The sequence below is a fragment of the Phocoena phocoena genome, chromosome 3 (genome assembly GCF_963924675.1).
Source record: "Phocoena phocoena chromosome 3, mPhoPho1.1, whole genome shotgun sequence".
Lineage (NCBI taxonomy): Eukaryota > Metazoa > Chordata > Mammalia > Artiodactyla > Phocoenidae > Phocoena > Phocoena phocoena.
The window spans coordinates 14,684,646-14,697,562 of NC_089221.1; positions in this window are offsets into that span (position 1 = coordinate 14,684,646).

Below are 12,917 nucleotides of genomic sequence, written 5' to 3' on the forward strand. Positions count from 1 at the left end.
AATGACACCTTCCCTCTTTGGGAGAAAGGCCCCGGGAGCACAGGGTCAAGGGCCTCCCCTTTGACCCATGACCAATGCCTGCAGCAGATCTGTGCGGGAATCTGCCGTGGGTGGCGGCATCTTAGCCTTTGAAAAGCAAATGAGGCGACTTCAGGATGTAGACTTTTGCAAAAGTGAAGTGGCAGGATGTCAGTGCTGCTGTTGTAACTGCTCATTTGGGGAGATTTTTCACAAAGAGTTTCCTCTGGGGTCCTGGGACCCCAGAGCCACTAAAGGACTTCCGTTTTGGCCACAAACAGGGAGTGCTGGATCCACTGATCGAACGCTCTTTTTGGATCTGTCTGGGGTTTTCCCGTTTTGTTCTATTTTTGGTAACTGGCTACAAGATCATATAAACAGCTCTGAAAGCCCAAGAACGAAGCATGCAGTTGCATTCATTTCGGAGAACGTTTATTGTGTGCCTATGGCGTGGAGGGCTTTGTCCTGGATCCTGAATGTAAACTGTGGACTTGACTCTCCGTGCACAGAGCTTGAGTTCCCTTTGAGACGGGGTGTGCTGGCACGTACACACAGATGCCGGCGCCTGGCCACCTAAGTGAAAACACTGCTGGCTTGTGATTCACAAATCTACACATTGAGTTAAAAAGCCCCGACTGGAGGATGCAAGTTACAATTTAGGGATGGCCTTGCTGCAAACGTACTCAAACTTGATCTTCCAGATATGACCATGTGAAATGTACATGAGGGTGGGGCTCTGCCTGTCCAGTGGCTCCAGGCTACAGGGAGATGTGTGTTAGAACAAGCTAAGCAGGGGCAGAGGGCTGGTCCAGGAGCTCTGGTTGAGAGGGAGTTATTACCTATTTTGGTCTTTTGGTTTCTTCTAGATATTTCCATCATCATAGCAGATAGAAGTGAACTGGGGAAATCTGAGATTCTTCTGATTTAACATTGGTTTCTGATTCCAGCATTCTTCTTTCAGAATTTTCAGTGGGTCATAGATTTCATAAGCTTCAGTTTGTCTGGAGGAAAAGAACAGATTTCCTTCTTACATAGACTCATCAGTGTTAGAAAAAAAAAAAAGGGCAATTACAGGTCCACCGCAACCTAGTCCAACATACGGACACTTGACTAAAGACCAGCTCATACACAGGAACTGACAGTGGAGGTGGGGTAGCGGGGATAGAGCAGCAGATTCCAGCCCTTCTGCCTTCATGGGGGCAACAACCCTTGTTTCTCAATCCCAAGCATGCAAAACGTATCGATATCAAGGAGCATCTTACAGGCTGTGTGTAGGGCTTCATTAGGCTGTGTGACCAACTGTCCTGGTTTGTCCAGAACTGTCCTGGTTTCAGTCCTAAAAGTTCATGCAACCCAGGAACGCCCCCCAGTCCTGTGAAAATCAGGATGGTCATCCCACCCTTAGCTGTAAGAGAAATACCGAGCACGGAATGGTTCTGTAGCCAAAAAATTTTAGAAACTGCTCCTACAGATTCCACCTTTTAGAGATATAAAAAATAATAATATAATGAGGCACTTAATTTCTTCAGCAAAGACACCTGTTAACACTTATTGTTTCCCAAACTTATTTGGCCATAGAACCCTTGACAACACCTCTTTAACATTGTTGATTATAACTTGAAAAATACACTTACGGTTTCAAGGATATTGTGATTTATAAGTAGAAATATATTTCTCATATACATTTCGTCTTTGTCCATGGTTCCTGGTTCACAGCTCCTCAAACCCTTGGAATTTCTTAAGCAATAAGAGAAGTGAGGGCATCTTTTGTCATAATATTTTGTCTCTTGTCCTCAGTTTGTGAAAGCACTTCAGAACCATAAGGGTAAAATGGGTGTCTTGTTATTCATAATAAGCCCCTTTCCAGCAAAGCTGGGTTTAGGTTAATGAGGTAAATTTTGGAGAGCGCCTAAGGATGGGGGCTGGTTGTCAGGAAACCAACCATGAATAGAAGGTTGGAACTTTCTGTCCCATCCTGATTTCTGGGGAGGGAAGATGGGCTGGATGTTGAATCCATCACCAATGGTCAACGATTTAATCAAGTGTGCCTGTAATGAAGGCTCCATAAAAATCCCAAAAGATGGGGTTCAGAGAGCCTCTGAGTTGGTGAACACTTGGAGATTTGGGGAGAGTGGCCTCTTGAGAAGGCGTGGAGTCTCTACCTCCCTTCCCCATATTTTGCCCTATGCATCTCTTCCATCTGGCTGTTCCTGAATTGTGTCGTTTTATAATAAACCAGCGATCTAGTAAGTAAAATGTTTCTCTGAGCTCTGTGAGCCGTTCTAGCAAATTAATTGAACTCGAGGAGGGGATCGTTGGAACCTCTGATCTATAGCCAGTCAGTCAGAAGCCCAGGTGACGATCTGGACTTGCTTTCGGTGCCCAAAGTGGGGCAGTCTTGTGGGACTGAGCCCTTAAGCTGTGGGCTCTGACACTGTCTCCTGGTGGATAGTGTCAGAACTGAGTTGAATTGGAGGACACCCAGCTGGTGTTGGAAGATTGCTTGGTGGGGTGAGGAAACACTGCCCCGCCCCCAACTCGCACATTGAAATTGGATACAGAATTTTTAGTTGCCCTTTTTAATCTTGTGCAGTAATAAACTTATCAAGTGATGTTTTCTAGTAAGCAAATTTCTGCTTTCTGGAAGCATCTACTGAGCTTCCCTAATTCACTAGAAGAGTGGAAGAGAAATGTGTTTCTGATTTCCATTTCTGGCTAAGAAGGGATTTTTTTCCATAGTAACCAGGTGTTACGAGAGATGGCTAGAGGTCTCTAGAATCATTTCTTCTGTGCTCTGACCCAGGAAATTTCCCATTGCAAACCTATTGGTGGTGCCTGGGGTCTGACATGTGATTGGCACACAGAAATATTTTTATTGAACGGAACTAACCTTCACTTCTACTCTTGCTTCCATGGGGGAGATGGATTTTGAATTATAAACATGTATAACAACAATTTATTTAAAAATTAGAGAAAACCTATAATTATATTTGAAGTTTGCCTGTGGTAAAAAAGATTTTAAGAGTCTAAAGTTTATAGTTTAAAACATGTCTTTATATTCCCCACCGAAATAGTTCTGCTTGAGATGACATTTTAATCTTCTGAGAAGTGTATGAACAATCCCTTAGAATTTCAGGATGTTGGAATACAGTATGTTCTCAAAAACTGGCAGCCGGTGTTATCTTATTAGTTGGACCAGGTACCTCAGGGATCATCTACCTCTATGGATAAATTGAGGCCCAAAAGTTGAAGTCGCTTATCCCTGTAAATGTCAGAATGGGGTCTAGAATCTTAATTTGATAAATTCTCATCATACCTTATCTCAATATTCTTTAGATTATTACTTCCTGTGAGAAAAATATAAGGCGAGGATTTAATTCCAAGTCTATATGAGTTAGTACAAGCTCTTTCCTCTCCCCCTTTGAATATCTAGCAAAGGGCATTACATTCTCTACAACCAATCTTGCATGATCAAATCAGACTGCCTCAAGTTTTAGTTTTTCGGGAGCCACGTCGTTTGTGGCTCCTGAGAACTCTGTGACAGAGATTACATGAAGGACGCTTTTTAGGGAGAGTATTTGATGTGGACACCTGTCAAAAAGAGAGAAAGTCTGCAGGATTAAATGAGGGAAGCTGAGCTGTGACGCAGTGCATCTCGCTCAGAGCTCTGAGGCTGAGGTGGCCCGCAGAGTTGACACCTCCTGGGGCAAGGGTCTTGACCTTTATAAGCCCTGTGAATTAGTCACTGGATGTGGGCAGTTGCAGGAAGGGGATGCAACTTCGAGTGAAGCAACTCCTTTTCACCATGGCGGTTGTCATGGGGGTGACACACAGAGTTTGGAGACTGCGGCACTGCCAGCAGCCGGGGGAGTGAGCCTTCATTCCTGAGGGGAATATGTGCTGAACACTGCAGGGCCCACCATGGGCCTCATCCCAACTTTCCTCCCAGGCAGGGGATGATTAGATTAAAATGTTCTATGGTAACTTCTGTGATGCATCAAAGAACATGGACTGAACCCAATACAAGAGTGGCTACAGAGCCGACTCCGTTTTGAAACAAATCTCAACAGATAATAATAATCCTTTTAATGTCGGCCTTCTTGATGCTAATTCTGTTTACTTTGATAGAGTAGAGATGGTGGTAACTAGGCCTGAATTTAAAAAGAAGAAGTAGAAGGATAATGAGGGGGAGAAGGGGAAGAAGAGGAAGAGAAGAAGAAAAAAGTTATGGTGCCAGAGTATGGGCATTTTATTTTAACTGTTTCGTTACTTTGTATATTTCTGTGCAATCACGTATTGTGCACCCTTTTTAAAAAAGTATTGCATGATATAATTCCTGCCCCCGCCTTTGAGAGTGTCTTTGGAGCCCTAAACCTCAGGGCAAACAAACAATAATGGTTAGTGACAGCCTGGCCGCTAGAGCCAGACTGCCTCGTTCAATTTCTCCAGTGCCACCACACACGGGCTGTGTGCCCATGGGCCTCATGTACCCAGGATCCCGCCTTAGAGGGTGGTTGGAGAGTCTCACTCTGGGGCACTGCTCAAAATACACAACCTCACCATACGATGCAGCGGTTCCACTCCTGGGTTTATATCCAAAATCCTGAAAACACTAATTCAAAAGGATACATGCACCCCAATGTTCATAGCAACATTATTTACAATTGCCAAGATATGGAAGCCACCTTAGTGTATATATATATATATATATATATATATATATATATATACACACACACACTCATGCACACACATATACACACAATGGAATAGTACGCAGCCATAAAAAAGAACGAAATGTTGCCATTTGCAGCAACATGGATGGACTTAGAGGACATGACATTAAGTCAGACAGAGAAAGACAAATACTGTATGATATCACTTACGTGTGGAATCTAAAAAAACCCAACAAACTAGTGAATATAACAAAAAAGAACCAGACTTACCGATAAAGATAACAAACTAGTGGTTACCAGTGCGTAGAGGGAAGTGAGGAGGGGCAATATAGGAGTTGGAGAGTGGGAGATACAAACTACTGGGTGTGAGATAGGCTCAGGGATGTACTGTACGACACAGGGAATGCAGCCAAAATTTTATAATAACAGTAAGTGGAGTATAACCTTTAAAAATTGTGGATCACTGTACCGTGCGCCTGTAATTTATATATCATCCATCAACCGCTCTGCATAAAAAAATAAGCTGTAGGTTCAAAACAAAGAAATAAAAAATACACAACCTCTAGTTGCTGTTTTTCCCCCCAGATGCACACCGTTCCTGTTGACCTCCATCCTAAACCTTTCAAGTGTGCATCTGGGACTTCCTGTTTTTTCTGTTGTAAAGACTCTTTATATCATCAACTCGCTGTAGTCTAATCTGTTGTCCTCCCAGAGGGACACTGTTTTTCTTGAACTACTGGAGGCTGCTCTTTCCTCTACAGTCCTTACTCTGGGAGAGGGCATCAAGATTGTCCTCAACACCTTTCCGGTGCCTGGATATTACCACCCCTCTGGTAGAAAGCCTCTTTGTTTTGGGTCACGTCATCCACCTAATCCACCCTACATCCTTGTGGATCACTGTCACCTACTGACCTTCTGATCTCTCCCACATTAAGGAAAACCTTGGTCGTTGGTTCACGGTCTCCTCTAGGTCACCATCTGCAACGTCCATGTCGATAACCCCAGACATGGTGACCTCTAAGGCTTCTTGATGTCAGAACCAATGCGTTTTCCTCCACGGCATTTTAGCGTCTCTCTTTCACTAGCACACTCCGTACCTTTTTACCGCCAAACAGTGTCACCTCTGAAAACTCCAATAGCAATAGCTTAATGTTTTGGCTTGAGTCTCCCAAGAAGCAAACACTGAAAAGAGATTCCAGTCCAAGTAGTTTTCTGGACCTAATCCCAGCATGGGAGTGGGGTGACAAGGAGGAGAAGGAAACAGAATATCCTGTAGAGCTGTCCCATCTGGAGGAAGGGAAAAGGAGCTGGGCAGTTATCCACCAATTCCCATGAGTCCTTGGCTAAAGGCTACTTCTAGTGGACGTTAATTGCTTGGTGTTTCTGGCCTGAGAAGGCGCTGAGCTGAAAGCAGGTAACAGTCTGGCTAGAGAAGGGGGCATAGAAATAAGGATTGGGTGACACAGACAGCATCCATTTCACCTATCAGTTCATCTCTCTTAATGTTGCATTTCCCCTAAACATGTCTCTCGTCTTTATTGAGGTCCCTAATCCCTTGACTCATTCGTTTTCAGCTAAATGATCAGCCTCCTGGTACCACAATTCCTTCCATATGGAGCCTGGGTCCCAAGAACAATTTGAGCTTCTTTCTCTCAAGCCTCTCAAATTCATTGTCTCCTGGCTGTTGTTTCGTAAATTTTTTCTTCTTTTTCAACCACAATTTAGTATTTCCCAACTAAGCTCAGACTATAATAGCTAGAAAGAATTGCCCACCAAGGCACACTGGTGCCACTGCAAATTAATGGAAATCTGTCTTCCCAGTTTATTATATTTTTTTACTTGTTCTAGATCAGCCCTCTCTTGCATAACTCTCAGTGGCTCGGCTAAACTTTCCCTCTTCTGTCAGGCATCTTCTCAGCTTTTATCCCTCTCATTCTCTGTGATGACTTGGCCACATTTCTTTGTAGACTGGGCTATATTCACTGCCTCCATTTCTTCTCCTCTCCCTCATTCCACAACCTGCCCCAGCGTGATTTCTGGTTCCATTACCACAATAAAACTGTTTTTGCCATAAAGCCAAACTGTGTCAACTCAATGGACATTCCTACTCTCCTCTTTCTTCTTAGCAACCTTCTTGGATATTTTCTGTTTCTGGAACATTCTCATCTCTTACTTTCGGTGCTATTAGTTTTCGTCTTATCTTTCTGGCCAGTTCTTCTGTCTCTGAACAGTCTCATCATCTTCAACGCATCCAATGAATGTTTGAGCTCCTCAAAATTTTGTCTTGGACCCTGCCCTTTCCTCTATAATCTTTCTATAAACCATCTTGCTCTACTGATACCTGTGCTTTATATCTACAGGTTAGCCTTCTCCTTCAGGATTTAGGCTCATATATGCTGCAGTCAAAGACATGTTAAGGTCAGTATGTCCAGAAGTAAACGCATAATCTTTCCCCCAAACCTAGCCCACCTTCAGGGTGCTTCGTTTCAGCAGTGCACCCAGTCTGTGCAGAACGGAAGTCTAGGAGCCAGCCTCAACACTCTCACCTTATCTTGCTGAACCTTGCTTCATACATGTCTCTTGAACTCATCCCTCAGTTTTCACCACTACCACCTTTTTGAGCTATAGCTATTTCTTGCCAGGATTACACAAATGGGTCCATCTTGTTCTCTTCTCACTCTTCTAATCCTTTCTCTGGGCTACGGCCAAAACCAGCTTCATGAAATTCGAATGTGATCGTGTTACCTCTGCCCCCAGCCCCTCTTGAAATTCCTCAATGACTTCTTAGTACTTTACTGATTAAGATGTGCCTTCCAGACACGTCTTACAAGGTCCTACTTATGTCTCCAGCTCACTCTTTCTGCTCCAGTCACACTGCCTGTCTTTTCCTCCTGGCTCTTTCAATTCTCTCCACTTTCACAGGACTTGCAGATGCTGAACCCTCCCTCTATCTCTTCTCTAGTTGACTCCAACTTGTGGATTGGAGTCACATCTCTTCGGGGAGTGACATGTCCTAGTTGTGTTACTTTAGCAAAGAAGGCTTTGCTGATACCTTGGTAGGTCAATTCCTTTTGTTATAAACTCTTATTGCACCATGTAAATCTCCATACATCTATCCCAGTTGCAATTTTACATGAGTTTTTGATGAATGCCTGCCACTCCATCAGATTTTAAGCTCCAAGTGGACAAGGACGATGCTTATTGTGGTGCCAGGGTACTTGGCAGGCGCTCAGAATCTCCTAGAGAAAATCAAGTTCCTAGAAGTGAATGCCCTCATTTTCCATCCCACACCTTAATGAGTTTGTAGTCCCAGGAAGATCTCTGTTCTAGATGAACGCCCTCAACTGCGCTCTTAATCACGTGCCCTCCCTGATCTGGTTCCAATGAGTCCATCTTTCTCATATTTCCATCTTTCCTTATTACCTTATTCCTTTCTTGTATCCATTTATATTTTCAAGCCCCATTCCAAAAATATATCCTCCTCAATCTTACACTATGTCTGTCTCTACTTCTCATTTTCATCTGCTGTCATCTTCCCTAATTAATTTTGAAATCAAATTCAAATCTTTTCCTTGAACTCCAGACTCAGATTACCGACTGGTGACTTGATATATTTATCTGCGTGTCTCAGGAGCTCTTCCAATTCAACCTGTTTCAACCCTTTCGAACCTGCTCTTCCTCTACTCCTTTAGAACTGGTTAAAGAGTACTATCCCTCACTCAGTTACCGAGTTAGGGTTCTGATAGTCAACCTAACATCCTTTAACTTACTCTCTATCCCAATTAGTCAACATGGCCTGTCTATAGTGTTTCTTAAATGTTTCTGGAATCTCTGCATTTAATCCGTATTGATACTCATTGTTAGTTCTTGAACTATGGTGAGAGCTTCAAAACGGTCTCCCAGGTCAGCCCAGCCTCACTTTAGTCAGGTATTCACACTGCTATAGTGATCTTTCTAAGGCACAAGTCTGGTCCTGTGTAATCCGTACTCCTGCCCAGGGTCCCCATGCCCTCGAATGCATTGACGTAGCATGCAAGCCCCTACATGATTAATAGCTTCACCTCCAGCTGTTTCTCCCATTATCCCCTCTGCTCTAGATATTCCCCAGTCCTTGCTAATCATGTAATGCTAGGACGTTGCACTGTTTTATGCTTCTATGCCTTTTTAGGCACCGTTTCTCCCTGCAACACCCTCCTCAGACCTTTGGACAAATGGAGAAGCCCTACTCATACTTCGAAGTCCAGGTCAATGACTACTTGTTTTGAACAGCTTCACCTCCAGCTGTTCTTCCCAAATAGTGTTGAGCATTCTGTCTACTGTGCTCCCCACGTGCCATGTCACATTGTTAGAACTCATTTTGGCAGAGCTGCTGCATAGGGTTGCTCAGGCTGCGGACTGCACAACTCTCGGACCCTTGTTCACAAAATCAGCTCAGTCATACCTCATGGCATTATTTTTGAGCTCTTTTTCCATTCTTTGTTCTTAAGGATCACAGGAATGGGGAAGAAGGATAAAAAGGTTAAGAACGTAGTGTGTGGAAGGAAACCATAAACAAAATGAAAAGACAACCTACAAACTGGGAGAAAATATCTGCAAATTATGTGACTGACAAGGGCTTAATTTGCAATATACACAAATAGCTCATACAGCTCAATAACAAAAAAATCAAACAACCCAATCAAAAAATGGGCAGAAGACCTAAATAGACTTTTCTCCAAAGAAGACATATAAATGGCCAATAAGCACATGAAAAAATGCTCAACATCGCTAATTATCAGAGAAATGCAAATCAAAACTACATTGAGGTATCACCTCACACCGGTCAGAATGGCCATCATTAAAAACTCTACAAATAGGGACATCCCTGGTGACGCAGTGGATAAGACTCCATGCTCCCAATGCAGGGCACCTGGATTCAATCCCTGGTCAGGGAACTAGATCCCACATGCGTGCTGCAACTAAGAGTTAGCATGCCACAACTAAGGAGCCCGCCTGCTGTAACCAAAACCTGGTGCAACCAAATAAATAAATAAATAGTTTTAAAAAGTCTACAAATAATAAATGCTGAAGAGGGTGCAGAGAAAAGGGAACCCTCCTACAATGTTGGTGGGAATGTAAACTGGTGCAGCCATTATGGAGAACAGTATGGAGCTTCCTTAAAAATCTTAAAACAGAGTTACCATGTGATCTAGCGACCCCACTCCAGGGCATATATCTAGAGAAAACGTTAATTCAAAAAGACACATGCACACCAAATATTCATAGCAGCACTATTTACAATAGCCAAGACATGGAAGCAACCTAAATGTCCACTGGCAGATGAATGGATAAAGCAGATGTGGTATATGTATATATATATATATATATATATATACACACACATATATCTCCACACATTCACACAGCCATAAAAAAGAGTGAAGTAATGCCATTTGCAGCAACATGGATGGATCTAGAGATTATACTAAGTGAAGTAAGTTAAAGACATATCATATGATATCACTTATATGTGTAATCTAAAATATGATACAAACGAACTTATTTACAAAACAGAAACAGACTCACAGACATAGAAAACACACTTATACTTACCAAAGGGGAAGGGGGGGAGGGATAAATTAGGAGTTTGGGATTAGCAGATACAAACAACTATATATAAAATAGATAAACAACAAGGACCCACTGTATAACGTAGGAAACTATACTGAATGTCTTGTAATAACCTGTAATGGAAAAGAATATTTATGTATAACTGAAACTTTGCTATGCAGCAGAAGCTAGCACAACATTGTAAATCAGCGATACTTCAATAAAAAATTAAGAATGCAGTGTGTGGAATTTACACGTGCAGGATTGCTGTGTTAACTCAAGACAAATGAAGGACAAAGACATGGGTACAAGTTAAATCGGGATGCTCGTGTGGTAAGGCAGGAGCTTAAGCGCTAAGTTTTGTTGGGCTTTAATGCACCACACTTAAGTGGCAACTTGTGTAAGAGGTATGACAAGAAGAAGCTGGCTTAGGGTGGATACGTTCATGCACAGCACCAGCGCAGGAAGAGCTGGAAGAACATAAACAGACTCTTTAAAAATGACCTAAACGCAGGGGCTTCCCTGCTGGCGCAGTGGTTGAGAGTCCGCCTGCCGATGCAGGGGACGCGGGTTCGTGCCCCGGTCCGGGAAGATCCCACATGCCGCGGAGCAGCTGGGCCCGTGAGCCATGGCCACTGAGCCTGTGCGTCCGGAGCCTGTGCTCCACAACAGAAGAGGCCACAGCGGTGAGAGGCCGGCGTACCGCAAAAAAAAAAAAAAAAAAAAAAAAAATTACCTAAACACAATCGACCACTGAAAGAGGAGCTGATGACTGGTGCTGGCAGTGGGGAATCTCTCCCATAAATCTCCTCCCAGGGCTGCTTAAGTACTCAGTTATAGACAGACCAAGGCAATCACCGCTAGTGTGGGTGGGTCATTTGTTTATGTTTGTCCCTCCCCTATCTCAATAGATGGAGAGCTTCACTAAGCCAGGCATTGAATCTTTTGATTTTAAATCACCAGTATCTTAGGTGGCGCTTGGCCCATGATGGGCCCTGCCACACCCGTCTCAGCCAGAGGAAAAGAAGAGAGAGGTTTATGGACTTTGACAATAACAATCAACACTCATATAATCTTTATTATGTGCCCTGCACTTTTCTAAGTGCTTATCTATAGTAACTCACTTTATCCTCATATGTAGGTATCATAATTCCTATTTTACAGATGAGGAAACGGACGCTAAGAGATGTTAAGTAACCTGCCCAAGGTCACACAGCTAACAAGGAATGGAGCCTCCTTGGTACCCCACCTCTTGGGATGGCAATTTTTTTTTTCTTTGTTTTTTTTTCTTTGTTTGTTTTTTTTTTTCGGTACGCGGGCCTCTCACTGTTGTGGCCCCTCCCGTTGCGGAGCACAGGCTCCGGACGCAAGGGCTCAGTGGCCATGGCTCACGGGCCCAGCCGCTCCGCGGCATGTGGGATCCTCCCGGACCGGGGCACGAACCCGCGTCCCCTGCATCGGCAGGCGGACTCTCAACCACTGCGCCACCAGGGAAGCCCGGGATGGCAATTTTAATCTGAAGAGAGGTTGAGGAGTTGAAATGAGACTTCTGTGCAACCTCCTGCTCTGTATCCCTACAGTCTCATTGCTTTTTGTCTTATTTTCTCTTTTGTCTTTCATCCTTGGAAACCCCTAATTGCTAATAGAACCAATTATGGGCTTTCATACACATTCTTTTCTCTCTTTATAGTCCTGGTGGGTGAGTCAGTGGGCGGAGAGGTTGAAACTCCTATTCCAGGGAGACATTCCACTCCATTCTGCTGGGCTGCCTACCTGTTCCCTTAGGCTGCCTTCCTTTAAATTGGGGAGAAATTAGGGAGATTTTCTCCCAGCATTTTACCCACTCATCTTTTTGTTTTGATACTGTTTCTGGCTATAGAAGGCTAAAAGTTTCCTTCCCGTCTTTGTAAACACACAGGTTTTTCTGGGTAACACTTTTCAAGGATTTAACATGGGTTTTCCCTCCTTATCTGTTTAAGGACAGTTGATAACATTTCCTTTTTCTCTAGCTTATGCTTTCCTATTTTCTTCAATGGCTTTTTTGAATTGAGCAATTTTATAACTTGGTTCCACTTTGTCATCTGACCCCGGAAGTGAAATAATTATATCTCTTTCGGAAACATTTATAATTTAATTTTCTTTGTTACTTAGCTGTATTTCCCTAACCTGTAGAGAGCATGGAGACACAGTGTTATAATACGAGGTCTGTGAGTCTGAAGTTTCCTGGTGAAAGGCAAAAAACAAAAAAAACACACCTGGCTTGCATTTGCGGAGGATCTCACATGTTCCGTTATTTTCTTTGGATCCCCAACGGGCTTTGAAACATGTACATGTTAGTATTTTTGTGTCGCGTATATTAATAAATAAGAGCTTTGATCTTTAAATCCTAGTTCTGTGGGAGAAAACAGACACTGTGTTTAATACGCACGGTATCAACAACAATGGACAGATTCCAATTCATTCCTTGATTTGGGTCTTGAAAAATATTTAGTTGAAAATAATCCCTTTCCACCCCCGTCCCCTGGTGTTTTCTAATTATGTAGTTGGTTGGCCTAAGAGTCTGAAAATGCTGGCCTATGCCATTTCTCTTATAGGATTTGTCTTCTTGAAGCATTTAGGCTTCTTAGATTTCCT